Source organism: Jaculus jaculus, chromosome 7 (assembly GCF_020740685.1).
Source record: "Jaculus jaculus isolate mJacJac1 chromosome 7, mJacJac1.mat.Y.cur, whole genome shotgun sequence".
Lineage (NCBI taxonomy): Eukaryota > Metazoa > Chordata > Mammalia > Rodentia > Dipodidae > Jaculus > Jaculus jaculus.
Window position 1 is genome coordinate 9,215,022 of NC_059108.1, and position 27,750 is coordinate 9,242,771.

Below are 27,750 nucleotides of genomic sequence, written 5' to 3' on the forward strand. Positions count from 1 at the left end.
TGTTGTGCTAATGTTAACTTTTGTGTTAGTTTCCAAAAAAAAGCATAAAATAGTAAATCCAAAATGTGCAGAAGAATCATTTGAAGATACTAATTTCATTTTCACTGGTTTGTTATTATGTAGAAATATAATTAATCATTGCTTATTGATTCTGAGGAGTGACCCTGCAGCCTTGAGCGTGGTAGGCTATTCTGCTACTGAGCTTTATTTCCAGCCCTCTGGTTTTGCTTTTTATTTTGACACAAGGTCTCACAAAATCGCTCTAATTGGCCTTGTACTTGAGATCTTCCAGCTTCAACCTCTCTAGTAGCTGGAATCACAGCTCTGTGTCGCCAGGACTGGCTAAAGGCAGTTAAGTTGGGTGTGTGTGTGAACCTGGGCACGAGTGTTCTTTGAGGCACGCGTGGCGGTCAGAGGACAGGCCTTAGCCCCTCACCACCCTGCGATGAAGTCTCGTGGCTGCTGTGTTCTTTCCTCAGCCTCCACACCTTTCATGACCAGCACAATATCAGAATTAGGAAGTTAGCGTTGGCATAACCTGTGTACGCTGCAAATGCCCAGCTCTAGACCGTTTATCACCACAGAGAGCTGTCCCCCTCCTGCTGCTTTGCAGTCCCCGCCACTGATCTTTGTGTGGTGACTTGTAAGATAGGCTCTTTTTGAACTTGTCTTTTAGTTCTGGTAGTTTTAGTGTGAATTTTTTTCTACATGTATTACAACATTGGCTAGTTCTGAAGTTATTGGCAAGCTGGTTTAATTTCTTTTAATTTGGCTTGATATTCATATATTCATGTTCTCTCTTGCCTTATTGCACTGAGTAGAACTTCTATTGCAGCATTGCATAAAAGTAGCAAGAAAGACATTCTTAATCTTGCTGCTGATTTCTTTTTTTAAGAAATATTCATTTATTTATTTGTAAGGTAAGAAAAAGAGAGAATATGAATGAATATAGTTTCACCACAGCCTCTAGCTGCTGCAGATGAACTCCAGATGCATGCACCACTCCGTGTATCTATGTTTACATGGGTGCTGGAGAATTGAACCCAGACCAACAGGCTTTGCAAGCAAGTGCCTTTAACCACTGAGACATCCCCCCATCCTGTTAATTGATCTTCATTATTAAGTGTGATTGATGTTTTCCTGTTTTGGTAGATCCTGTTTTGAAAATAAAATTTAGGAAAATTACCTCTGTTACTACTTGTGATATAGTTAAGTTCTCTTGTCAGCTTGGTCTGATTAGGAAGCAGTGAGGGACACTCGTTTTGGTCAGGTCTGTGAGGGTGATCCCAGGGAGGACGAACTGTGAGGGAGGATTGTATATAAAGGAGCTCCAGGAGACCCAGGGCCTTTCACCTCCTGTCTGGGCTGCTGGCTGCTATGTGGGATTTTGCCTGGCTGTCCTTGCTGCTTGCTTGTGCATGCGAATGTCCTGGATTTACTACCCTTTGTGGACATTGGAAGCCACCCCGCACCTTTTTTTTTTTTTTTTTTTTGGTTTTTCGAGGCAGGTTTTCACTCTATCTGAGGCTGACCTGGAATTCACTATGGAGTCTCAGGGTGGCCTCAAACTCACGTTGATTTCCTACCTCTGCCTCCTGAGTGCTGGGATTAAAGGCATTTTTATTGGCTTTCCAGTGTGGACTGAAGACCAGGATCTCTCTGCAGGAATCCTCCAGGTCTTTGGTGCCAGTTGTGGACTGCTGAGGTGTCCAGCCTTGTGCAGTGAGCAGCTACCAGGTTCCCAGATGCTCCATTGCAGACAGCTAGTGTTGGATTGCCCAGCTGGTATTGTGTAACTTCATTCAGTATCTCTGCTTCATGACGTACATATTTGTTCTATTGGTTCTAGTCCTGACTAATTCACTAGGAATTTTTAAAAATACCTACTATTATTTGTTTGTTTAGTTATTTATTTATTTATTTTTGGCTTTTCGAGATAAGGTTTCATTCTGGCCCAGGCTGACCTGGAATTCACTATGGAGTCTCAGGGTGGCCTCAAACTCATGGCGATCCTCCTACCTCTGCCTCCCCAGTGCTGGGATTAAATGTGTGCTCCACCATGCCCGGCTCAATACCTATTATTTTTATTGAAATAGTAACTATTAATGTTTATTATTATTATTTTTTATGTATATTATTATTATGTGTTATTATTTTTGGGGATAGGGTGGCATTAATTTGAATTTAATATGAAATACATAATACATACTGATGATCTGATGAATTATCTATATGTCACCTCAGAGTAGTATTTTGTAAGTACTGTTGTTTACAGCTGCAGTCTTGGCACCATTGTAGCCCTGATAGAATTGGTGCTTCTCACCCAGGGATACTCTAGGAGCAGAAAGCTGGAATACTGGAAGGGTGTACAGGCATTGGAGGTTGTTAATCCTGTGTACGGTTGTAATTATCTTGTGTAAAGAGGAGGGCATAAGAAATAAGGAAAGCAAGGAAGAAAGAGAGCTGGAGAGATGGTTCAGTGGTTAAGGTGCTTGCCTGCAAAGCCTAATGACCCCAGTTCGATACCCCAGTAGCCTTTTAAAGCCAGATGCACAAAGTGGCTTCAGATGCTATCTGATGACAGTCTTAGCTTTGGATTCATTGAAGTGTGTTAAGAATAAATTTTTAAAAAAAATTCGTGTGTGGGGCTGGAGAGATGGCTTAGCGGTTAAGCGCTTGCCTGTGAAGCCTAAGGACCCCGGTTCGAGGCTCGGTTCCCCAGGTCCCACGTTAGCCAGATGCACAAGGGAGCGCATGCGTCTGGAGTTCGTTTGCAGAGGCTGGAAGCCCTGGCACGCCCATTCTCTCTCTCTCCCTCTATCTGTCTTTCTCTCTGTGTCTATCGCTCTGAAATAAATAAATAAAAAATGAACAAAAAAATATTAAAAAAATTTCGTGTGTGTGTTTGTGTACGTGTGTGTGTGTTGTACGTACGTGTGTGTGTACGTACGTGTGTGTGTGTGTTGTACGTACATGTGTGTGTTGTACGTACGTGTGTGTACGTGTGTGTGTACGTACGTGTGTGTGTTGTACGCACGTGTGTGTGTGTGTGTGTGTTGTACGTGTGTGTGCCCTTGTAGCACCTCATGTGCTCACCTGTGGCAGGTGCTGTCACCTACAGGTGGCCAGTGTGGAATGTGGAGCACCCACTTCATTGCCCATCAGTGTGGTCTTATTTTGGAGCTTCCTGTTTCCGCAGGCTCGCCCATTCTCAGGTCCTAGCTCCCTGTGGGACTGGGTTACAGGCACACGTGGCCATACCCCGTTGTTTACATGGGTCTTGGAGATCTGAACTCTGGTGGTCTCTGGCTCGCAAGCTTGTGCAGGAAGGGTACTTGACTACAGAGTCATCTCTCCAGCCCAAGAATACATTGACAGTCACAAGGATGTTGGGTCAGATGGGTGGTCAATGAATGGCTTTCAGTGCGATTAAAAATAGCCCAAGAGAATTTGGCTCGGGACTGCAACATTTTTATTCCTCGTGATCACGGAGTTCAGTCATTTGGATTTATAGATGCTTTAACATGTGTGTGGCTCCTTTTTACTTATTATTATTATTTTTTTCTGGGAACTTCACTGAATACCCAGATCTAGAGAGCTGATTTTAGACTTTGTTTCAATATTGACTGGTTCTGTAATGAAAAAGAGTTAGATTCATGTTTTATTATTGGATGGATGCTTGCAGTGCTTTGAAGAATTGCTGTCTGCTTGCAATCTTTTTGTCTTTATTTTTGTTAGTCACTAGAGATGCTGTAAAAATCCTCAGAATTTGTGTAACAGGGGTCCTCTTGCTTGCAAAATTGGAAACAACTGAGCTTTTTGTTGTTGTTTCTAAAATTCACTTGTGAATAAATAAGAGGTCATTTATCATCCATCCAAACAAGGATTGGATCGAAATCTGTGTAGCCTCTGAAAGGGCTTCTCTACCAAGAGAGACTTCAGAAATGATTCTTGGCAAGATCATCTCTCTGTTTTCTTTCTTTCCCTCTGAGACCAGTTGGTGTTTTGAAAGGGAGCATATTGTCTAGATTTCCAGAGTTCTCTAAAAACAGGATGAGGGAGCACCTTATTTTTGTAGCTTGTAACGTGATTCCGGCGTCAGCAGAACGTTTGCTTTCAAAGCTTGCCTTCTTTGGCCGTCCTCGTTGGCTGTTGGGTTGAAAGCAGTAAGTACCTGTAGATCTGTTCCCCAGAGCTGTTGCACGCAAGGACCGGTTTATAGGGGACAGTAAAGGAAAGCCAGCTACCCTTTGAAGGACAGATCACATCTACAGTTTGTGTAACTCTGGAAAACATTAGAAAATAAGGAAACATGATGAGAGAAAATTGACTTTCATCTGTTGGTGAACGGCAGTCTCCGTTAAATTAAAATTAATTCTGTAAATGGATGACCATTTTGGGTCCCTTTTGGAAAATTATTTGGAGGATTTAAGATTGCCACAGGACTTTTAAAAAAAAATTTCAGAAAAGTTTAATAGCAGTCTTATAATTCCATTAAGGATACAATTTTGAAGCAGAGAGCAGCACGGTTTCAAATTTAATACTATGCAGTCAATTAAAGAATGGTAAATAATGTTCATACATGAGAGTTAATATGAATTAGATGAACTGATGTAAATCATCATTATTAAAATTAGCAAGATGAGGGAAAAATAAGACTACAAGCAGACAATAATCCTGGTGAGCAAGCTTAAGAAATTCAAAGTGGCATCACCTCACTGAATTGTCAAATGCTGTTCTTTTGTGCTAATTAGGATAGATTGCTAGGAATGTGGGGCTCTTTGAAGATACGGTTCTGGATGTGAGGTTGTATGTTTGAACTACTCCAGTGCTTGAATGACAAGATCAAGCCAGAATTACTCAGTCCTCATTCCACACTTACAGGAGGAAACTTTGTTCCATTTTGAGCAATGTCTGCCTGCAAGGATAGACCATCCCCATGGAACCTGATTTGACCTGTGGTCCCTTTCAGACTGAATTCTCAACTGAGTAGGGTATGCTGCTATCCCTGCCCCCCCCCCCCACTCACTTTGGGCAGCAGTGGAAGTTTTCATGTTTTAATCTCTGCTAGTCTAACCAATTAAAGTGGTATTGCATTCTGACTCTAGTTTATTTATTCAGTTATTTGGAAGAGAAAGAGAGAGGGAGGGAAAGAGAAAGAGGGGAAAAGGAAGAAAAGAAAGAGAAAAGAGAGAGAGAGAGAGAGAATGGGCATGCCAGGGCCTCTAGCTGCTGAAGAGGAACTCTAGATGCCTGCGACAGTTTGTGCATCTGCCTTTAAGTGGGTACTGAAGAAGTGAACCCGAGTCCATACGCTTTGCAGGCAGGCACCTTAACCACTGAGACACCTCTCCAACTCTGATTACTTTATGTTGCATGAGGCTGAACATTTTTAATATTTACTCTTCAAGTAATCAGAGGTGGATTTTTGTTTGTTTGACACAGTGTCTCGCAGAGCCCATGCTGTCTGTAATTCCTGATCAAGCCTGCTTCCATCTTCCCCAGGCTGGGATTATAGGCTGAGCCACCGTGCCTGATTTATCAGGGCAGTTGTTCCTTGGTTCCTTCCTATTTTTGTCCAGGTAGATTAGTGAGCATAATCTTCAGATTACCAGAAGGTTTCAGCTCAGTTCTGTCAGGCAGGAAGTTTAGTGCTGAAAATGTTTCTAGTCCAAGAATTGGCTAAGGTAGAGTGTAGGGGCAAGTTCTTGCTTTGAAAGTGGAAAAGGAAAATGTCATGGGGGAGAGGGGAGTCACGATTGGTAAATAACACACGTTGCTGTGAATTGAGCCTGACAGGAGCAGACAGCTGTGTGGGGTGAAAAGGGACTTTCAGTGCGACCCTGAGTAAGGTAGTGGAGAGATTGCTGCTTGTTCAGAATGGACTTCTGAGTGGAGAAGACACTTGGTAATCCTCAGAGGGACTTGAAGGAAAGGGGAAGTCATTTTTCATTCCTGCTTTGTGCATCAGAACGACTTTTAAGGTTGTTCTGGGCTTTGACAGGTCTCTGCACCGATGAGCTTTTTGTGCTCTGATTTTAGTTATTTGTCTTGACACTGACCTCTGCAAATTGCTTTATTTGACTTAATATCTAATTGGTTCTGCATCTCAGACTCACCATGGCCAAAAGTGTCATGATTATCTTTCTTTCCATCAAAACACATTTCCTGCAGGTGAAGGAGGATCATTATCTTGAGCCTTTTGAGATAGATGAAGGTAAATCAAACAGTTCATTCTGTTGACTTTATTGGGAAATGGGTAATTAATATTAGTTTGCATCTTCTTTTCTTTCTGGAGACAGGTACTCACTCCAGCCCCAACTGACCTGGAACTCTCTCTGTAGCCCAGGCTGGCCTCAAACTCATGCAATCCCAATACTTCTTGAGTATTAGGATCAGAAATACAAGCCCATCTTGAATCACATTAAATTTCCAGGAAAGGTCTCAGAATATTAGGAATACTTTTAACTTGTAGGGGTAAATTCTAGTCATTTTCCTCATCAAATGTGATGATAAATCTTCACTGTGACTTAGTTTGCTCAGATGTTTAATGACAAAATCCTGTAGACTGTGAGACCCAAACAGGTTTCTTTTCCCTTGGTCCTGAGGGCTGGGATGCTCAAGATCAGTGCTCATGTGGGATCATACATTTTCTTTAAATCAATTTCTGGTATTTTAGAATATAATGTTTAATCTCTTCCTTGTGCTTTAGTTATTTATCACATATAAAATTGTCTTAACAGACTTGCACATTTACTCACTGAATCATTTCCCAGTAGGACCCAAGTTATATAAAACCAAGACTTTGTTTCATCTTTTACGTTATTCTATTCCCAGCACCTGGATATTAGTGCACACTAGGTCTTTAGGAAGTGTGTTTAACAGGTAAGTGCTGTAGACACCATTTTGTGTGCTTTTACAGTTAGCATTTTTAAGAATTTTTTTTGTTGTTTATTTTTACTTATTTGAGAGCGACAGAGAGAGAGAAAGAAAAAGAGGCAGATAGAGAGAGAGAGAATGGGCATGCCAGGGCCTCCAGCCACTGCAAACCGAACTCCAGATGCGTGCGTCCCCTTGTGCATCTGGCTAACGTGGGTCCTGGAGAATCAAGCCTCGAACCGGGGTCCTCAGGCTTCACAGGCAAGCGCTTAACCGCTAAGCCATCTCTCCAGCCCTGTTAAGAATTTTATCATAAAATGTAAAACTCTTCTAAAATATTACATCGATGGTTGCATAATATTTTGTAGATCTGGCATAATTTTCTGGATGAGTTAAGTAAGTTAAGCTGCATGTGGTGGTTTATGTCAAAGAACCTAGCACTTGGGAGGTAGAGGTAGGAGGATCGCCAGATCACCTTGAGTTCACAACCAGCCTGCACTACATAGTGAGGTCCAGGTCCATCCTGGACTAGAGTGAGACCCTGCCTCAAAAAAACAACAAACGTATAAGTGAAGACCCTAACATACTCTGACAGTAGAAGTATAACAATTTATGCTTTTTAAGGTGTAAATTTAGAGCTCTAGAATTTAAAGAAAAAACTCTGAAATTTGGTTCTTAACACTTTCTTGCATTGTGGTAATTCCATCACTTTCTGTCTGTTCTAGACTCTTTTTTTTTTTTTTAAAGGAATAAGGTCCATTTTCTAAAGAAAAATTTAAAGGTTTTAAAAAAAAAATTTTTTTTTGAGGCAAGCCCAAGTGACTGGCCTTTTTTTTTTTTTTTTTTTAATGTGAGAGAGCCGGGGGGGAGAGACTGAATTGGCACGCTAGAGCTTCCAACCACTGCAGTTTAACTCCAGATGTGTGAGCCCGTGTGTGCCTGTGCAAACTTGGGCTTGTATCACCTTGTGCGTCTGGTTTACATGGGACCTGGGGAATCAAACATGGGTCCTTAGGCTTTGCAGGCAAGCACCTTAAACACTAAGCCATCTCTCCAGCCCTGGTTTGGACTTTTGATTGGAGTCTGTGTTGATTTGTGGCTTTCGCTCTAGGTTTCAACTTTGCATTTGCTGGATATTGTTAAGTTCTCTTACACCTCACGCACACCATGGCAAAAGTGTAATTGCTCTTTCCTTCAAGTCATGTTTCTTGGAGCTGGATGTGGTGGCACATGCCTTTGATCTCAGTATTTGGGATGCAGGTGTAGGAGGATCACTGTGAGTTCGAGGCCACCCTGAGAGTACATAGTGAATTACAGGTCAGCCTAAGCTACAGTGAAAGACCCTAATTAAAAACAAACAAACGGGGCTGGAGAGATGGCTTAGCGGTTAAGCGCTTGCCTGTGAAGCCTAAGGACCCCGGTTCGAGGCTCGGTTCCCCAGGTCCCACGTTAGCCAGATGCACAAGGGGGCGCACGCGTCTGGAGTTCGTTTGCAGAGGCTGGAAGCCCTGGCGCGCCGATTCTCTCTCTCTCCCTCTATCTGTCTTTCTCTCTGTCTCTGTCGCTCTCAAATAAATAAATAAAATATTAAAACAAACAAACAAACAAACAAACAAAAAAACGTTTCCCGAAGCTATAGGTAAAAATCTTTTCAGCACTCAAGTGAAATTACAGAAGTGATTCTCAGCCCTTAACTTTACTAGTTCATGCATGCCCTTGATATGGTTTGATCCTGAATGTTCCCACAGTCATATCTGAGCACCTTGTCCTCAGCAAATAACTCTGTTGGGGGAGGTGCTAGAACCTTCAGGAGTTGAGTCCTGGCTGGTGGAGTTGTGTCACTGCGGCAAACCGTTGCGGGTTCCTGGTCTGTGGCCGCTATGTGAACCAGCAGCATCGGGTGCCCACTGTTTGGATTTTGAGAGCAGTGGAGCCTTTCTTGGCTATGAGTGGGCTCCACTAGGGGGTTTGGACACAGGATACTGCAGTCACTAAAAGTCTCCAAGCCAGCGGCTCCTGAGAGGTTTTTTTTTTTTTTTTTTTTTGGTTTTTCAATGTAGGGTCTCACTCTAGCTCAGGCTGACCTGAAATTCACTCTTTAGTCTCAGGGTGGCCTCGAACTCACTGTGATCCTCCTACCTCTGCGTCCCGAGTGCTGGGATTAAAGGTGTGCACCACCACACCTGGCTGGCTCCTGAGATTTTTATCTCTTGGTCATGTGGAATTTCACACAGGTACAGAGGATTTGTAAAAAGGCTAATGCAAGCAAGATGTACTGAAGAACGGAGTCCAGAAGCTTTCACTACCTTGTGCGTCTGCCTTTATGTGGGCACTGGGGAACTGAGCCTGGGCCATCAGGATTTGAAAGCAAGTGCCTTTTCCTGCTGAGAAATCTCTCCAGCTCCAAGGTTTTGAGTCTTTCCAAGTGTAAAGGCTTGGTCCCAGTGGAGGCTCTGAGTAAATAGACATGTAAACATCCTGACTGTTCAAAAGAATATTCAACATACAGAGGTCGATGTGTGAGGTGATGTGATAGTTTGAGTCAGATGTCCCATGAACTCATGTGTTCTGAATGCTTGGTTCCTGGTCGGTGGCAGTTTGGGAGGTAGAGCTTTGCTGGAAGAGGCGTGATTCTGGGAGCTGGCTTTGGGGTGTTAGAGCCCAGCTACTCCTTGTCAGAGCTCAGCTCACCCTTGCTGCTATTCTCCACCTGCTGTAGCAAGAAGTGATGTCCAGACCTGGCTCATGCCATGCTTTCCCCTGCAGTCTGAAGCTTCCCCTCGAGGTTACAAGACAAAATGAACTCTTTCCTCCCAGCTGCTTTTGTCACGTGTGTTATCCCAGCAACACAGAGGTAACTATAGCAGAATGTTTGTACCAGAAGAGTGGGGCTGTTACTGCTAGAAACCTGACTGTGTATAGCTTTTGGTCTTTTGGAACTGATTGTGGGAGGGCGGTGGAAGGATTTGAAACCTTGGGCTGAGAGATGCCTTGTATTGCTGTAAATAGTGTGAGAGAGTTGGAATATCTAAAAGTGGAAAGGATTGTGGATGGTGCAGCTTGGCTTGATGAGACAGGACTGTGCTGGACCTGTGCTAGGTCTATATGAGCTGCTAGCAAAGTTAAGTTCAGATGCAACAGACTGGTGTCCTGTGGAGGAAAGCAGCAGATGGATATGGCACAGAAAGAAATGAAAGTTTTGGGCTGGATACTGCAGCTTAGTTAAGTTGCAGTTGTTTAAGGATCACTATCATTTAGATCAGGACAGCTGTTCTGCATTTGGACAGTGGAAAGAGTCCTAAAGAAATGTCCTCCCCAGAGTTTGCTTTATTCCCCACTGGACTAGCACATTTGATAGTCCGTCCCCGTCTGGTAGTAAAGAGAGGGTCCTCGGATGTGCAGCGGAGCTGCGTATTGCTGAGCTGGGTGCTGTGAGACAGGGTTGTTGCAGCCCCTGCGTGGATACCCTGGAAGGCCTGGCATGGAACCATGGGTTGCAGTGGCGACTTGGAGATGCCAGGACTGTGAGGTGACTGCTAGGGAGAGCTGCTGGCTAGGGGTTAATTTATCTCCCAGCCATAAGTAGCCTAGCTGGAGAGTCAGAACTGGAACCCTAGGGCCTTGGGGTTCTAGATGCCAAACATGAAACTGCAGGGTTTAATATTTCCCTGGCTTATTTCAGATCTTGCATTGGTTCAGCTTTTACTTGCAATATCTTCTTTTTACAGTGGAAATGTTTACTGTGTATGAAGTTTGTCTTTAAATTTTTTTGTTTTTGTTTTTGTTTTCTAAGGTAGGGGTTTCATTCTAGCTCACTGGAATTCACTATGTAGTCTCAGGATGGCCTCAAACTCATGGCGATCCTCCTACCTGTGCCTCCCGAGTGCTGGGATTAAAGGCATGTGCCACCACGCCTGGCTCGTATTTTAATTTTAGTAGCCTTACAGTTAAGAGACTGTTTCAGATGAGAGCTTAGACTTTTTGGTTGTTTCTTTCTTTCTTTTTTAATATTTTTTGTTCATTTTTTTATTTATTTACTTGAGAGCAACAGACACAGAGAGAAAGACAGATAGAGGGAGAGAGAGAGAGAATGGGCGCGCCAGGGCTTCCAGCCACTGCAAACGAACTCCAGACGCATGCGCCCCCTTGTGCATCTGGCTAACGTGGGTCCTGGGGAACTGAGCCTCGAACCGGAGTCCATAGGCTTCACAGGCGAGCACTTAACCGCTAAGCCATCTCTCCAGCCCTGGTTGTTTCTTTTTTAAAAAATACTTTCTTGTTTATTTGAGGGAGAGGGAGAGAGACAGACCAAAGAGAGAGAGAGGGGGGGGGGGAGGGAGGGAGAGGGAAAGAGAGGGAGAGAATGGGCACACCAGGGCCTTGAGCTACTGCAAACAAGCTCCAGACACGTACCACCTGTGTATATGGCTTACATGGGTCCTAGGGAATCGAACCTGTATCTTTTGGCTTTGCAGACATGTATCTTAACTGCTAAGCCATCTCTCTAGCTCCCTTTTTGTTGTTTGAGGTAGGGTCTCTCTCTAGTTCAGGCTGACCTGGAATTTACTATGTAGTCTCAGGCTGGCCTCAAACTTACAGCAATCCTCCTATCTTAGCTTCCCAGGTGCTGGGATTAAAGTTGTGTGCCACTATGCCTGGCAAGAGGTTAGACTTAAAAAATGATTTTATTTTATGTTTTTAGATTGGTGGGGACAGATAGAGAATGGGCATCCCAAGGCCTCCAGTTTCTGCAAACGAACTCCAGGTGCATGTGCCACCTTGTGCATCTGGCTTACATGGGTCCTGGGGCATCAAACCCAGGTCCTTCGGCTTTGCAGGCAAGCGCTTTCACCACTAAGCCATCTTTCTAGCCCAGGAGGTTAGACTTCTAGTCAGTGTTGGGATTGCTAAAAACTTAGGGCTGTATGTCCAGGAACGATTGCAGATACGTGGAGAAGGAACTTGCAACTCCACTCCCCATCTCCTCTTGCTCTACACGTGGCTGGTTGGTAGAGGGTCCAGGAAAGAACTGGCAGACTAGTTTTGTGTTTGGTTCTTGTGGAGGTTCTAACTCTTACGTCAGCTCACATGTGGTCACTAAGGGCTAATGGTTTGCTGGTCTCTTCTTTTTCCCCACCTGTGGCATTCCACCAGCATGAACTCAACATGGGTGACTACTTTTCTAGAAGGCCTGTCGCCATCTGACATTTAGTTCATTTAGGTTTCTTCTTTCTGAGTTTAAGTCCTTGTGCACATCATCTCTGTGTAGTATTACAGAACAGAGATTATAGTCATCCCATGAAATTTGATTCATTTTGACAGAATGGACACAGTGTTTCCCAGGGCACCTTCTATGAATGAACTGGGAAGTTCACATGATGTCTTCACTCCTTAGAAGCTTTGTGGTAATACTTAGTAACCATCTCTGCGGAAGTACTTGTGTTAATCAGAAGTTTTATTTTTAATTTATTATTTTTTAATAAAAAGGTTACACATGTAGACTTCTTCTCATCCACCCTCAATTCTGCTGAGAGTCTTTGGTGAGGTTATTGATACTTATTGTGGGAACCAAGAGGCCTCAGTCAGTCTCTGTAGGGATGGGGGAAACATGGTGTCTCAGGCTCTTACAATCTTTCCATCCCCTCTTCCAAGATGCTCCTTGAGCCTTGGTGGGGAAGAGGGTGATTGATTTTGTGTTGCTTTCTCTGTAGAGTCTAGCCTTTGAGTGACCGCAGTGTCTGTTGCCATTTCCCAGGAACTGGTTTTCAGGTGAGCCACGAGAGCAGTATCCATGTCACTGCTTCCCCTGTGACTTCTGGGCCCGGGCAGATGTGGTGGAGGTGACCATCTCCTGGTAGACAGTCGGCTCTCTTCTCGATGTATCAATGTGTCATTGTTCTCTCCAGTATTCTCCTCCACCTGAAAATAGAACAGATTTTCCAACCCAAAGTGAGAACAGTTTGAATAAAAGGGGATAAGCCTAGTTAGTCATTAGAAGGAGATGTTGATGTGTATATCCATTCTTCTTAGAGAGCAGTAGAGGTTCTCTCTGGAGCCCATTGGATTCCTGTTCTGGGAGTATGTCTTGGTTCCCAGAGCAAGGTATGGGCTCACCTCCATTGAGCAGGTCTCATGTTCAGTCCACAAGCAGTTGGTTTCCTGCATCAGCTGTGTGCCACTATTGCACAAGTGTGTACTTCTTCTTTGGCTGGTTGATTTTGCAACTGGCAGGGTCTCCTGCTTAATCTTTTGGCAAATGTTATTCCCCAACTGCTCACATAGCACTTTCCAGCACTGTGAGGGCTAGCCAAAAGGGAACTGAATTCCTTCTCAGTTCCTGCATGATCGCTTAATGTCCTGTGGCTTGTGGTGTCTTCAGCAATAAGGACCCACCTTTTAGCTCTTGCAGGTAACCAAGTGTTTTGGCAATAGCCTGTATTATTTTGGGGGACCTTATATCTCCCTGACCAACAGCTTGCTGTGTATGGGGCTGGGAATTACCAGCCAGCACCCATGTAGTTTTCGGGTAGTACTTTCTCCACCTTTCATGGGGCTCTTCTGTTTGAAGGTCCGCTCCCCCTCATCGAGGGTAATGATTTGTCGAGTGGTATACTGAAGGTTTCTGTGAGATTCATTCATGGTTCCATTGGTTTTGTATAGCCCCCCTTGCTGCTCCTTCCTCTGCCCCCTAGGCCTTCTTACGCTTTTCCTTCATCATTGACTTGTTGTCCAGCAGCCCTTCCTCCCTTTCCTCTCATTTTCCTGTCTTCATTCCAATGCCATGTCCATATTGTAGATACTTACTATGGTTTACACTTGCGTGAGGCTGGCCCAGGTTAGGAATTGCAGATGAGAGAGGTCATACAGTGTTTGTCTTTCTGTCCCCCTATTTTCCTGCAAATTTGGTTGTTTCATTTTCTCTTGCTGCTGAATAGAATCCTATTGTGGGTATGTACCACATCTTCATTACGCACTCAGTTGTTGATGGGCATCTGGACTGCTTCCAGTTCCTGACTATTGTGAATAGAGCAGCAACAAGAATGGTCGAGAAAGTGTCTCTCTGGTGTGTAGTACAGTCCCCAGGCTGCATGACCCAGAGAGGTATAGTATAGCTCATCAGAAGGTGTAATAGCCATGTCTCCCGTCGTCTTTGGGCTTTGCAGGCTCTCTGATGTAGTATACAAAGGAGCACAGAGCACCCTCCCAGGTTCGAATGGCTGGCCTGTATAGAGTGTGATCTTGAGACTTAATATTGGAGATAGATACCTGATAGCTTTGTATTTCTATGGAAGTCTTTGGAGTGACATTCATTTTATTTTTTATTTTCATTTACTTGCAAGGAAAGAGAGAGAGAACGAGAACACGGTATTTGTATTTGTAGGTACAATTATGCATTCACTTGATTTTAAATGGGTTTTAAAATTTTTATTTTAAATTTTATTATTTGTGTGTGTGTATGAGCATGCCAGGGTCTCTTGCTGCTACAAATGAACACCCTTCCAAATTGACATGGATGGTTGGGGATTTGAATATGGGCTGGCAGGCTTTTCAAGTAAGTACTTTTAACCACTGAGTCATCTCCTGCCTAAAATGGGTTTTAAAAATTGAGGATAACTTTTTTCTTTCTTTCTTGCTTTCTTTTTTTGAGTCAGGGTCTCTCTCTGGCCCAGGCTAACCTGGAATTCACTTGGTAGTCTCAGAGTGTAGTGTAGTATAGTGATTCTCCTACCTCTGCCTCCCGAGTGCTGGGGTTAAAGGCGTGTGCCAACATGCCTGGTGGTGATGACTTTTCATGTTAAGAAAGGATTTGAGGTCACTGATTTTAAGACTTGATAAAGCAGTATGGAATCTCTGTAATATGGGGCTGTTAATATAATTACATATCTTTGGTATCAGAATTAAACAGAATTTGTCTTGGAAAACTCCTTGGGAGTTCATTTCCCAGTGGTTTGGGGAGAACACAGAATGTGCTGGCCATGCTTTACGTGCCTGTCCCTGCACGTACGTTTATTGCCACTGTGACTTCTTCAGTGTACGGCCACTCGTGGACTGCTCCTTGCTCCTGTGATGGAAAGTCTCCAGAGAAGAGCTCAGCCTTGGGGACAGTGGGCTGTACTGGAACTTGGAACAAGAATGCCATCAAGCGAAAAGGGCATCATGCAGCCTGGTGTGGTGACACAAACCTTTAATCCCAGCACTTGGGAGGCAGAGGCAGGAGGTTCGCCCTGAGTTTGAGGCCAGCCTGAGATGGTATGGTTAATTTCAGGTCAGCCTGGGCCAGAGTGAGACCCTACCTCAAAACACCAGAAAAGAAGGCATGATGGTGGATGAAAGATAGGATCTTGATGTCCTCTTGGCCGCAGGGTAGACACTGTCACCTGCTATCTTACGCAGAATTCAAGCTACTGACTAAAAAGGTGAATGGCACTTCCTTTAAGCAGAGGAAACCCAAGAATTTTCAAATACCAAATTACCTGTTGTCAGGACATTCACATTTTTTCGCTCTTTCAGTGAGAAAACTGGGCATCATTATTTGTAGAAATAAAATAGGCTCGCCAGGCACACCCAATGCTTTGGCCTCTTGCCAAAAGCATCAGCGTTGTCATTTGGCAGGAAGTGCACCCTCTGTGGACAGGTGGCACACTCTGCTGTGAGCAGGAGAGGAGCTACCGCTCAGGAATCGAAGCGCCCGCCTTGCCGCCTCCTTCGCTCGCAGTCACTCACCCTCCCAGTCTTCAGAGGGGGTGTGACTAACGTAGTTACCGACGAGGAGATCGAGGGTCAGACAGCAGTAATGCCCCAACATCCAGGGCTCTGGCTGCTTGGTTCACACGTGGAATTCAGATGCCTGAGGCCCTTGGGTCTACAGAAAAATGATTCCTTTGGGATTATATTGGATGTTACTAATGAAGTAACTCCTACTGCTGAATTGTCAGAGAAAGGATTTTGCTAGAAGGAATCTCATTAGCAAGAAGTTACTTTCTAAATGGTTAAAATTCTACATTCATTTCTAGAAGGTGCTTTTCCCCCTTGTTTTTGTTTGTTTGTTTTTTATCTTGTAAGCTGTATTTTTAAATTTTTACTTACTTTGACATTTAAAAATATTTATTTATTTGACAGAAAGAGGGAGCGAGGGAGGTTGATAGAGAGAGAGAATGGGCATGCTGGGGCCTCCAGCTACTGCAAATGAAGTCCATATGCATGTGCCACCTTGTACACCTGGCTAACATGGGTCCTGGGGAATTGAACCTTGGTCCTTTGCCTTTGCAGGCAAACGCCTTAACCGCTAAGCCATCCCTCTAGCCCTTGACATTTTAATACTTGCATGAAATGTATTTTGATCCTGTCCCCACCATCAGCGTGTTTTATCCCCTCCATCCCACTCCCGTTTAACACCCTTCTTCCCCACTCTTCCCATCTTGCTCATGCTTCGTTCCTTTTGTTGCTTTCACCCCTTGAATGAAATTGCGGTTGCTTACGTGATCACGAGGGGAAGCTTGTTCGCTGAGGATGGAAACTTGTGGTCATCCCACTGAGGAACCCGACTCCCTCTGCCCCGGCAACCGTTTGCTTCCATCAGTGGCTCTGGGAGGTGCGGGCTGTCAGGTACTCATTCTTTACCTGTCAGAGGTAAAGTACCACAGGCTTAGTCTGGTGCAGGAGACCACAGCTGATGTGAACTTTTATGTGTAGCGGCATGTCCTGTCCAGAAGACAGCTTGCATAGGCCTCTTCTCCATTCTCCTGTTCTTAACATTCTTTCCATCCCTTTTGTAGGTTCCCTGAGCCCTGAAGGGGGGTTCAGAGGGCCTGTTTGAGGCACAGCCCACAGTAGTCACTTGCTCTCAGCAGTTTTGCCAGCTCGGTTTCTGTGTATTAGCCACAGCCCACTATGGTAAGAAACTTCTGTGATCTAGGGTCCACGCAGTCCTAAGCTATGAGAACAAATAGAGATATTTTGTCTGCGTAGCGCAACCACAGCAATAGGTTCTCCTGCTGCTCCGCACACACCTGGGACTTCTATTCCTAGCCATAGACGTTTGGCCATGCTTACAGTACCAGGCATGAACTGCCTTCTGTGCAGCTGACTTCACATCCAATCAGAAAGTGGGTGGGGGCTGGAGAGATGGCTTAGTGGTTAAGGCACTTGCCTGCAAAGCCAAAAGACCTAGGTTCGACACTCCCCAGGACCCACGTAAGCCTGGTGTGCCCATTCTCTTTCTCTCTCTACCTGCCTACTTCTGTATCGCTCTCTCAAATAAATAAATAATAAAATTTAAAAAATAGTTAAAAAAAAAAAAAAGAAAGTGGTTGGTCACTCACATAACATTCATGCCACTACTGCCTGTTTTGCCTGGTGGTGGGGTGTGTAGTACACAGGGTTCACAGCTGGGTAAGACTGTCCGTAGCTTTTCTGCCCCAGCAGCTTACACAGCACCTTCTGGTACAAAGGAAGCTAGGCGGCAGGGAGGAAACTTCCGGCGCAGTTCCAGCTTCGTTTCTCCGCATCCTGCAACGAAAGCACATGGTGTCCTCAGCAACAGGAGCTTCATCTGGTTTGGGTGGGCTGCGCTGGGGCTTCCTGGCCAGCAGTCTAGACGAACCAGTGAGCTCCAGGCGAATGAGAGACCTTGTCTGAAAAACAGGTGGATGATGCTCCTCAAGGATGACATCCAAGGCTGTTCTGTGACTTCCACATGCATACACACTCACTCATACATGCATACACATGTATACCACACACATGGAAAAATACCATGAAGAAGCAATGGGCCAGGTATAGTAAGTAAAAGGAGGTATGTGGGTACTGGCGAGAGACAGTGACTCAGACCTGTCAAGGGTATGGGGCACTTTTAACCGTCATTGGTAAATCCTCTTTGGGGCTTCTTTGAGAGTCTTCTGCTAATGATTTCAAAGACTCTTCTGATTTAAGCTGGGATAGATCACTTGCCTGGAGTGTGCAAGGTCCCAGGTTAAGTTCCAGGCACCACAACAAAACAAAAGCAATAAAACTCCCTAATACATTTTGTGGTTGGAGCTTGGAACATAGAATGAAAGGCAAGGGTGACGTTATGCTTTGGTTGCTGAAGTTAAAATTAAGGTAAAAGAGATATTTGTCTAGTAGGTTCTCCTTTATTCCCTTTTTTAAAAAAAGTATTTTATTTCTTTGAGAGAGACAGAGAAAGAGGCATATAGAGAGCAAATGGGCACGCCAGGGCCTCCAGCCACTGCAGATGAACTCCAGATACATGTGCCACCTTGTGCATCTGGCTTACGTGGGCCCTGGGCCATAAGTTTCACGGGCAAGCGCCTTAACTGCTAAGCCATCTTATAGTTCCCCTTTATTCTCTTTTGATAGATGTCATCATAAATGGAAACTAAATTAAATATGTGACTTATATGGTAGTAGTCTAAACATTAAAAAATACACAGTTCTAGCCAGGCGTGGTGGTGCACGCCTCTAATCTCAGCACTTGGGAGGCAGAGGTAGGAGGATTGCTGTGAGTTCGAGGCCAGCCCGAGACCACATAGTGACTTCAAGCCAGCCTGGTATAGAGAGAGCGCCTATCTCTTGCCCTCAGAGGGCTTCCGGTTGAGTTGAGGAGGCCAGGCAGCAGGTGCTGTGCTGAGCGTCCAAGTGTCACACGTGCCGAGGGCGTGTGCAGTTGGTCGGAGGGGGATTGCCCTGGGTGAGGTGACCCCAGACAGTGAAAACAATAGAGAGGCCAGAGAAGGAGTTGACTTTGGGGAGCTAAGAGCGTTTCCTGTTTACTTGATGCATGAGTCTTGAGTGTGTCTTCTCATTCCTTGAGCCTGTTTCCTAAGTTATTAGCTAGAAAAAGGCGTTCTTATGTGCGTGTGTCAGTGTGGGTGTAGACTAGACAGAACAGCTCGTGTGAAAACTTGTAAATGACACTTTGGATTCAAATGTGCTTGTAGTGTTTATTTTTTTAATATTTTATTTATTTATTTATTTGAGAGTGACAGAGAGAGAGGGAGAGAAAGAGGCAGAGGCAGATAGAGAATGGGCACACCAGGTCGTCCAGCCACTGCAAACGAACTCCAGACACGTGCGCCCCCTTGTGCATCTGGCTAACGTGGGTTCTGGGTCATCGAGCCTCGAACCGGGGTCCTTAGGCTTCACAGGCAAACGCTTAACCACTGAGCCATCTCCCCAGCCCGCTTGTAGTGTTAATAATAATTTTCCATCTGCAGTGAGGAGCCTGATGGACCACAGCCTTGTTTTAACTCGCTCATCATGCATAAACAAGATGGCATTTTTGCAGATAAAGTCACTTGATGAATGTCATGATTAGAAGAACAAATCAGGAGACTTTTAAAGAAAGAAAAGCATATTTGTGAGTTTTCACTAATGAATACATAGCTGGCATTGAAGATTAAAGTTGAATGTGTATCTGGAGTGTTAGTTTTTTGGTAAATGAAAGGAGGAAAGATGTGAGCTGTGAAATAAGAGCCCATCCACTAGGAACATCACACGGCACATCTCGTGCTGCATTCTGAACTGGGCTGGGTTTAGCATCTCTTTGAATCGGGGATGAATTCTAGTCTCAAGATTCAGTAATTAAAGGAGAGAAAAATATACGGTAGTTGAGGCAGGGAGATCTTTTCGCTTGGCTGGATGTGTTCTGTGCTTTTAAACCACTATTGTCCGGCCTCCCTGGTGGCCGCTGGTCATTGTAGGGTCAGGAGCAGCCAGACCAGCGCCAGGAGACTAGCCAAGGACACAGTGTCCCGCTTTTTTAAAACAGGAAAGTGTTTAAGATTCTGGGATTTCTTCTTAACAAGGAAGCCTGTGCCCTGTGCTGTCTGCACAGCTCTGGAAGAAGGTCCTGCGACTGTCCTCTGCTCCGGCCCGCAGGTGGTTCTCTTACCAGTGGGATCCACCTCTCAGGCCCCTAACCCTGTCCTGCCTGCCCTTACTTTTCCCCAGTTCTTAGGCTGCCTCCAAATACTACTAAAGAAAACTGCTTTTTGATGCCAACTGGTAGCAGTCCACGTTGTCAGTTGTTCCGTAAGTTTTCTTGACAGCTTTTTCTCTTGCTTCTAGTAAGCGCTCTTTCCCCAAACTGAAAGCCTTCTTTTATCTTGAACACTTATTCTGTTTTATCTTTCTGTGTTTATTCTAGCAAAGCTCAGTAACTGTTGGTGAAGTGGAAACAAGCGTTCGTTGGCTCAGAGTCTCATGCTTTAGGCCTGGGTGGCACTTGAAGGTAGTAGCCGCTGGGTCAGTATGCAAGGTCACTCAGTACAGGGCTCATCCAGCATTCTTGGGCTATCAGAATTGTCATTTCAGTGTAGGCATTTGAGAAAGTTCACTTAGTTGTCAAATGATTTACTAGTTTTTTGTTTATTTTTCGAGGTGGGGGGTCTCACTGTAGCCCAGGCTGGCCTTGTTAGTCTCCATGTAGTCTCAGGGAGGCCTTGACAGCAATAGTCCTACCTCTGCCTCCCGAGTGCTGGGATTAAAGGCGTGCGCATCACCACGCCCTGCCCTCTTAAGTGATTTTTAAGTATTGTGTATATGTTGAATGATGAACTTTAAAAAAAAGGGGGGAGGGAGGGAGGGCAAGAAGAGTAGATTTAGGTTAAAAGGCATTAATTAATACTCACAGGTGGCTGGCTGGGACCAGAGCCTGTCTTCCTTGAAAATGAAAGTGGAGAGGGTGAGGGGCGAGAGCAGAGGAGGGAGGAAGAGGAAGAGGTTCCCCTGGCACGTGTGTGCAGAAGCGTCATACGGTGGATCCATTTTTCCCTGTGAGAACCAAGCATGTTTGTTAGGGTTACACAGCCGTTTTCAACCTCCACATTGTTTGTTCTCCTCTTGTGGCGGTTTGGGAGAAATACCCCCCCATAGGCTCATGTTTTTCGAACGCTCGGTCCCCAGCTGGTGGTAATGTGGCAAAGTTGTGGGGCCTTTGGGAGGTGAAGGTGGCCTAGGTGTGTCAGTGAGCGTGGGCTCTGGGCTAATACAGCCCGGCTCCAAGCCCCGTGGTTAGGCTCCGTATGGAGAGGTGACCCAGGCTTCCTGCGCAGGTCCTGTTGTCCTTTCCCCACTGGGAAGAAACCTTTCCCGGACTCGGCACTCTGCAGGCAGCCCCGGCACTGGCGCTTTCCAGCTTCGGATGTGGGGTCTCCTGTTCATAGCATCGATCACCTTTGATTTGGTTTCATTTCCGATCCAAGTCGGAAGATGGTGCCAGAGGACAGAAGGGAAACAAATTGAGTTTAGAGATGCCTTTTACTTGTGATTCTGTAATCAGGCAACAGCTTGTACTAAAACCAGAGTCAGTACTCCCATGTGCTAAGCAGGGGAGGCTGGGTTTGTAGGCAGAAAGGGTTGGAGACACCAAAACTAAGAAGTGAAGAGTAAGCAGATGGCTTCAAAGTTACTTTCCTTCTAGACATAACACAGAGATCTTGTGTCAGCCCAGGTAACCTGGGTCTCTTCTGAGCCACTGCCATGAGCAGCCTGTCTTTTTGGGAAACTAGCCCACTTCAGGGCTCACTTTGATTAGTGGGTATCTGTCATGAGTGATTCACTCTAGTTTGGTCTGAAGACTAAAACCCATGAGGCGTAGGTACTGTGAAGGGTCCTGACTAGAGCATCGGCCAAATAATAGTCAGAATTAGAAATAATAATTGCAGGGCTTTTCACACAAATGGAAGAATTCCTCAAACCAAATGATCATCAGGAAATATGATATTGGACACCATTGAAGGGTAATAGTACTGTTACTCTCAACATGGTTAAGTAAAATCAACCGGTAGATATAAAATGGAGCCTGGATAATCTAAATCCCATGATGATTTCCTGCATTTATGAATAAGATGACATCTCTGCAGGTTAGTTAGGAAAAAGAACACTTTGCTCCTTTATGCTGCAAAATCGATGGCACGCTAGGTAGCTGCTACTAAGAGGAGACAGGGCATTTATATAGTGGAATAGTATTGAGCTATTACTTCGGTGTAAAATATATTAATATAGAATATGTTATCAAAAGGAGAGTGTCAGTCTAAATTGCATTGCTTCTCACAATCTGTTGGACTATGTATGTAAATACATACATGATCAAATAAGTCTTTTTATCTTTTCTTATCTATCTGAGAGAGAGAGAGGAAAAAAAAGAGGCAGAGAGGGGGAGAGAACAAGAGAATGGGCACACCAGGGCCTCCAGCCACTGCAAAAGAACTCCAGGTGCATGTGCCCCCTTGTGCATCTGGCTTATGTGGGTCCTGGGGAATTGAACCTGGGTCCTTTGGCTTTGCAGGCAGCTGCCTTAACTGCTAAGCCATCTCATCAGTCCTCGGGTTATTCTTACTAGACTCAAAGTTGCTTGCTTCCTTATGGAAATTGCAGTTTCTGCCCTCCTCCCATGCCTTGCCTCCCCCATCTCAATCTCAGGGAAGCTGTTGGGCGTATTGCGTTTACCTCTGGGCTGCTTTGGTCTCAATTTCCTGCACCTACCTTAGTGCATTAAATGACCTGTATATTCCTCACCATGCTCTTTCATGAGCAATCACTTTCTTACTCAGTTTTATGTGTTCAGTGTTAAAGGGAGGCTGATGTGTCTTTATTACTGTTTATCCCTGCAGGCACTATTTATAACATGATCATCAAGATTTTTTTTTTTTCCAGCAGTCAGCAACTACCTTTATTTGGATCAGACACTAGTCAGACACAATACCAACTAATGCAACACAGCTTGTGAACAAAATGGAATTGGCTGGGATGTATATTGTCTGGTTTTGTTTAAGGCTTGGCTTCCAGGGCAGGTTTAGAGACTTAATGGAACACTGGACATTACTACAGAGACCCTAGGTGCACACAATATAGAAACACCTTCCACTTTAACCCATTTCTCACGTAAAGCAGGAAGGCTAAGAAAAAAAAAATTAAGCTAAAACCTTTTGCAAGAAAACATGATTCAAATTTTCATGATCATTAAAGAGGCAAAACTTCTGACATTAAATGTCCTGAAACATGAAAGTTCATTTTATGAAGGGTTTCATGAAATGTATACATTCTGGGTCATGTGACTCAGGAACTTGTCAACCAGGCCATGTTATGTGGAAGCTCAGCCAGCTTCCAGTATGCTCCTGTGATGGAGCTTGGACAACAGTAAGGTATTTGGCACCACTTTGCTATCATCTGGTCCACTCCTGTCCTGGCCTGTCCCTGCTGATTGGTCAGTTCATTGCAGTGCCCTTGAAAGGTGAGGGTGACATGGCTTTTGTCTCAGCCTTGTTCTTGCATATTGCTGGTGATGTTTCATGTGCTGCTGAAGATACAGGTTCAGAGCTGCTTTTCTTACATTGGGTCCAAGGCAACTGCACTGAGAGCATCTCCTCCACTGGGTTAGGGGCTGTTTCCTTCATTTTGTCTTTCTTTACTCCTCATACTTGTAGTAGGGTTCCGCAACATGAAAACTATTAGTATGAGAGGGATGATGAAGTGGGGGCGTAGATACACATGAGGGTCAGTCGTTCCCGGAGCGCCTCAGGTCTCTGTCCTTTGAAAGCACTGGCTCTGGAGAGATCCTCAAGTAGAATCGTGTAGAGAATTGGGATTAAAGTTGTTATGGTGTGAACAGAGTAAATGATGGCAGGTGTGCGAATCCACCTGCAGCTTCCTTTGAAGAAAGCATATGCTGCAGTGGGAAAGAAAGGTAGCTGAAACACAAGCTCGCAAAACACGAAGGACTTGAACCACACCGGGGGATCCTGCATCAGAGGGTCTTTGAACTCCTTTGAATACCAGTTCTTCAGGTCTGTAAACCCGACCGGGTAGAGCTCTGGCGCAGCACCGCCTGCAGGTCCACGAACAGGGTGATGGGGATGTGGGAGAGAAAGTGGGGGCCCAGCAGGCACTCTAGGAAGCGTCTGGTGACCACGGCCCCCATCTTCCCGTGGGACGCCTGTGCGCCGAGGAGGAGGCGAGGACCGCACGGGAAGGGAGATCATCAAGATTTTAATTAAATTTAAATATTGTTGAGAAAAATAAATATGAAAACTCTTGCGTATAGCTCTTAATGTGAATAATCAGTGTTATTTGATTCATTCTGTAGGGAGTAACAAAATCTAAAATGTATGTGTTACCATTGAGTAGCTTATCTGGCTGAAGGTAGACCTATAATATACTTGAATATTTTTTACCTTTTACTGTTTTTAAAGATATTTTATTTATTTATTTATCTGAGAGACAGAGAGAGAGAAAGAGAGAGAGGCAGAAGAGACAGAGAAAGGGCTCATCAAGGCCTCCTGCCACTGCAAACAAATTCCAGAAGCATGTGCCATCTTGTGCAGCTGGCTTACATGGGTACTGGGGAATTGAACCTAGGCCCTTAGGCTTCACAGGCAAGTGCCTTAACCGCTAAGCCATCTCTCAAGGCCCCTTTTAGTGGTTTTTAACTGAGTCCTTGAAATTAATGTTGGAGTTTCAGTATGGAGAGTTGGAATTACACAGGAATTTATATCCAATACTCATTCCTTATTTAACTTTAAAAAGAGCTACGGCTGCTGAGGTGGCTTAGCAGTTAAGGCACTAGCCTATGCCCTCTCTCTCTAATAAATAAATAAAAACAAAAATACTTTTTTATAAAAAAGAGCTAGTTCTGGGATTAAGGGCTCCTTGGTGAATTTTTGAAAAAACAAAATTTAAATTTAAAGTATTATTGAAGACTAGTAAACATTTTGCCTACTGATAATTAATTGTAATTTTTTTCTTTTAGCTTTACGTTTGATTGCTGTTACTCCTGATAACTGAGCCAAACTGGTGATGCTACCCAAGTTTCTGCAATTCATAAGTCAACAATTACATGGTAAGGGCGCATGCCTTTATCTTCAAAGACATTTCGTTTCAGTACCAGAAACTTCTTTTTTTACAGTTTATAGTTTATAGTCTAGAAATTTCACTGGAATAAGAACAACACAAAATTCTCTCATGTTTTTGAATATTTAATACTCAGTATTGGCATATTTTAAACATGTTGTTAACCGCATATAATATTTAAGAGCTTCCTTCTAATTAATAGTTCCTAATTGGAAGGGAAAAATTATGACTGATATAGTCATTTCATTTCTTTGTGAATTTTCTATATGTCTTGTTAGTTTATGACTTGCTTTTTATTGGTTGTGTCAAATGCAAATCTTTTATTGCTGTTTTCTGACTTGTTAAGCTGAAGTATTTTTTAATATTTTATTTTATTTACTTGAGATAAGGAGAGGCAAATAGCTAGAGTGAGAAAGGGCAAGAGGAGAGAGAGAGAGAGAATGGGCACACCAGGGCCTCCAGCCACTGCAAACGAACTCCAGATGCGTGTGCCACCTTGTTCATCTGGTTTATGTGGGTCCTGGGGAATTGAACCTGGGTCTTTTGGCTTTGTAGGCAAGTGTCTTAACAGCAAGCCACCTCTACAGCCCATACTGAAATCTTACATATGTTTTCTCCATGTGATTTTTATTTGCTGGGTTTTTTTTTGTCAGTTTTCAGAAATTTAAACTTTCCCAAGACTGAATGAATAAAAGAATTGAAGATTTAAAAACTTAAGCTAGTCAATTTTAATACTTCATTTTGAGCTGAGATAATGGTATTTCTGACTGGCTATAGTGCATTTAAAATTAAGTATTTCAGTGGTCTCTGCCTTTTTGGGATGTCTGAGGAGTAATGACACACACATTAAATTCATAAGGTAAGATATTTTTGTGTCACTTGCCTTATGTGCAAAATAATATCGTCTTTTTTGCTTATTTAATAGAGTTGTAAAAAACAAGTTAAATCTGCCTCCTTCCCTCCTTCTCTTTCTTCTCCTCTCCTCCCTTCTTCTCCTTTTCCTCCTGTTTTGAAGCACAGGGAGAGACTACCAAGTCTTGGTTTTGAGATGGTGTTCAGAGAAAACATAGAGTATCAGAAAATACGCTCTACCAGAAGCTAAAAAGACTTTAATCATGTCTAATTTGACCTTAGGTATATTATTACACTAATTTGTCATAGGAAAATTAAGTTTGATGTCTACACTTGATGGATAACTTTTCAGGAATATATGTGTGTTCTCTGATTACAATAGAATTGGCTAGAACTGAGTTTCAGATGTCTGGGAAATCAACAAATATTTTGAAGTTAACTCGTATCTGAAAACTCATGAGTCCGAGGAAGTCACAAAGGAGATTGGAAAATATCTTGAATTGAATGCAAACGAAAACCCAGCATATTACAGTGCGTGGTGTGTACCTGGAGCCCTACTTAAAGGGAGGGTTGATAGTGTTAACTGTTTATGTTAGAAGACTAGTTTAGCAGCAGTCATCTAGACTTTCACCTAGGGAACCCGAAACTGGCGAGCAAATTAACCCTAGTAGAAGAGGAGGAAGGGGTCGGCAAGGAGCAAAATCAACGGCATGGAAAAGAGGAAAGGCTCAGGAGCCATCAGTGAGGCCACAAGGTAGTTCTTAGGGTTAAAATGAAGGAGCCTGTAGTTACACTGTCTTGGGACAGTGAAGGAGCAAACAGAAATTCCTATTACCAGTATTTATGAGAACCAGTATTTTTCAGCATCAGTGTCTTTAAAGATTGTCCACCTAGATTTAAATCTTCATGTTAACATGAAAAAGCTCATCTATCTCACTAGTATGCAAATTTGTTTTTGTCATTAACAAATGGTGAAATTGTTGGTATACCGAAGAATTAGTAAATGCTTGTTTTGTGTACCCTAGTTTATTATATAACCTATGTACCCGGGTTCCTGTAAAATTTTCTCAGGAGCAGATGGGTCACAAGTGGAGACTGTTTAGGAGGCCGTGATCTAGAGCGCACTTGATGTGATCACAAAGACCGTGGGCGCGTGTGGGCGACTTACATTGCATCCTGAGCGCAGGCGCCTGGATCGAGAGATTGCATCTCAGGCCTCAGCAGCAAGGGTACAGGCTTGTCTTCAAGGGGACAGCATTTAGGTCATTTTGATGTTCCCTTGCACTGCCACTCCCTTACCTATTCCTATTAACAACAAAACCTCTTCAACTTGATTCACTAGTGTGAAAAGGACAGTGTATCCTGCCCAAGCGCCATTTGTTCCAAGAGTCCAGCATTTCAGCAGTATTTGAAAATCAGTATCATTCACAGTTGTAATAGAATAAGCAACAGGTTTAAGACTCTTATGATCATTTCAGTAGATGCATGGTGACCATCTGATAATTCTCACCATTTATTCATGATAAAAACTCAACAATAGGAAATAAAGTACATTTTCAAAAGCAGGAGTGTCTGAGGCCCTGGCATGCCAAGTCTCCCTCCCTCCCTCTCTAAAATAAAATAAATAAATAAAAACATAGGAGTATGGAGCTGGAGAGCTGGCTCAGGTTAAGGTGCTTGTCTGCAAAGCTTAAGGACTGAGTTTAATTTTCCAGTTCCTAAGTACGCCAGATGCACTAAGTGGCGCATGCATCTAGAGGTTGTTTGCAGTGGTGGGAAACCCTAACGTGCCAATAACTAATTCTGTCTGTGTTTGTCCCCCTATCTCATTCATTAATTCCTAAAAAAAAACAAAAAAATACGAAACAAATAACTAAATAGTGGGGGTACAGAGGAGCTTCCAGAGCTTGCTTAAAGGGTTTTATGAAAGCTCTACATGAATGTTATGATTATAGATTCAAGATGAATTCTTCCACCTACATTAGGAACACAATGCGTTGACCATTGCCACTTCTGTTCAGCATTGTGTTAATAATTCCTGTAGTGTATAAAACAGAAAAAGGAAATAAAAGTCACCCAGGTAGAGGAAAAAGAAATACATCAAATCCATGGTCCTCTTAACAAGGGAACATGGGAAGATAGATTTAGCCACACAGCCTGTGAAGTAGG

The 27,750-nt window shown here is 43.8% G+C and overlaps 1 protein-coding gene and 1 pseudogene across 3 annotated transcripts in view; one reads left to right on the top strand and one right to left on the bottom strand.

Moving 5' to 3' along the window:
* Wasf3 (WASP family member 3) overlaps positions 1-27,750 on the top strand; it is a 100,924-nt gene that overhangs the window by 7,778 nt on the left and 65,396 nt on the right. For all 3 annotated transcript variants that reach the window (XM_045155418.1, XM_045155420.1, XM_045155419.1), the window contains exon 2: positions 24,629-24,718. The gene's annotated coding sequence lies outside the window, so the exon portion shown is untranslated. The remainder of the gene's footprint in view (positions 1-24,628; positions 24,719-27,750) is intronic.
* On the bottom strand, positions 23,273-23,800 carry LOC101607935 (annotated as a pseudogene).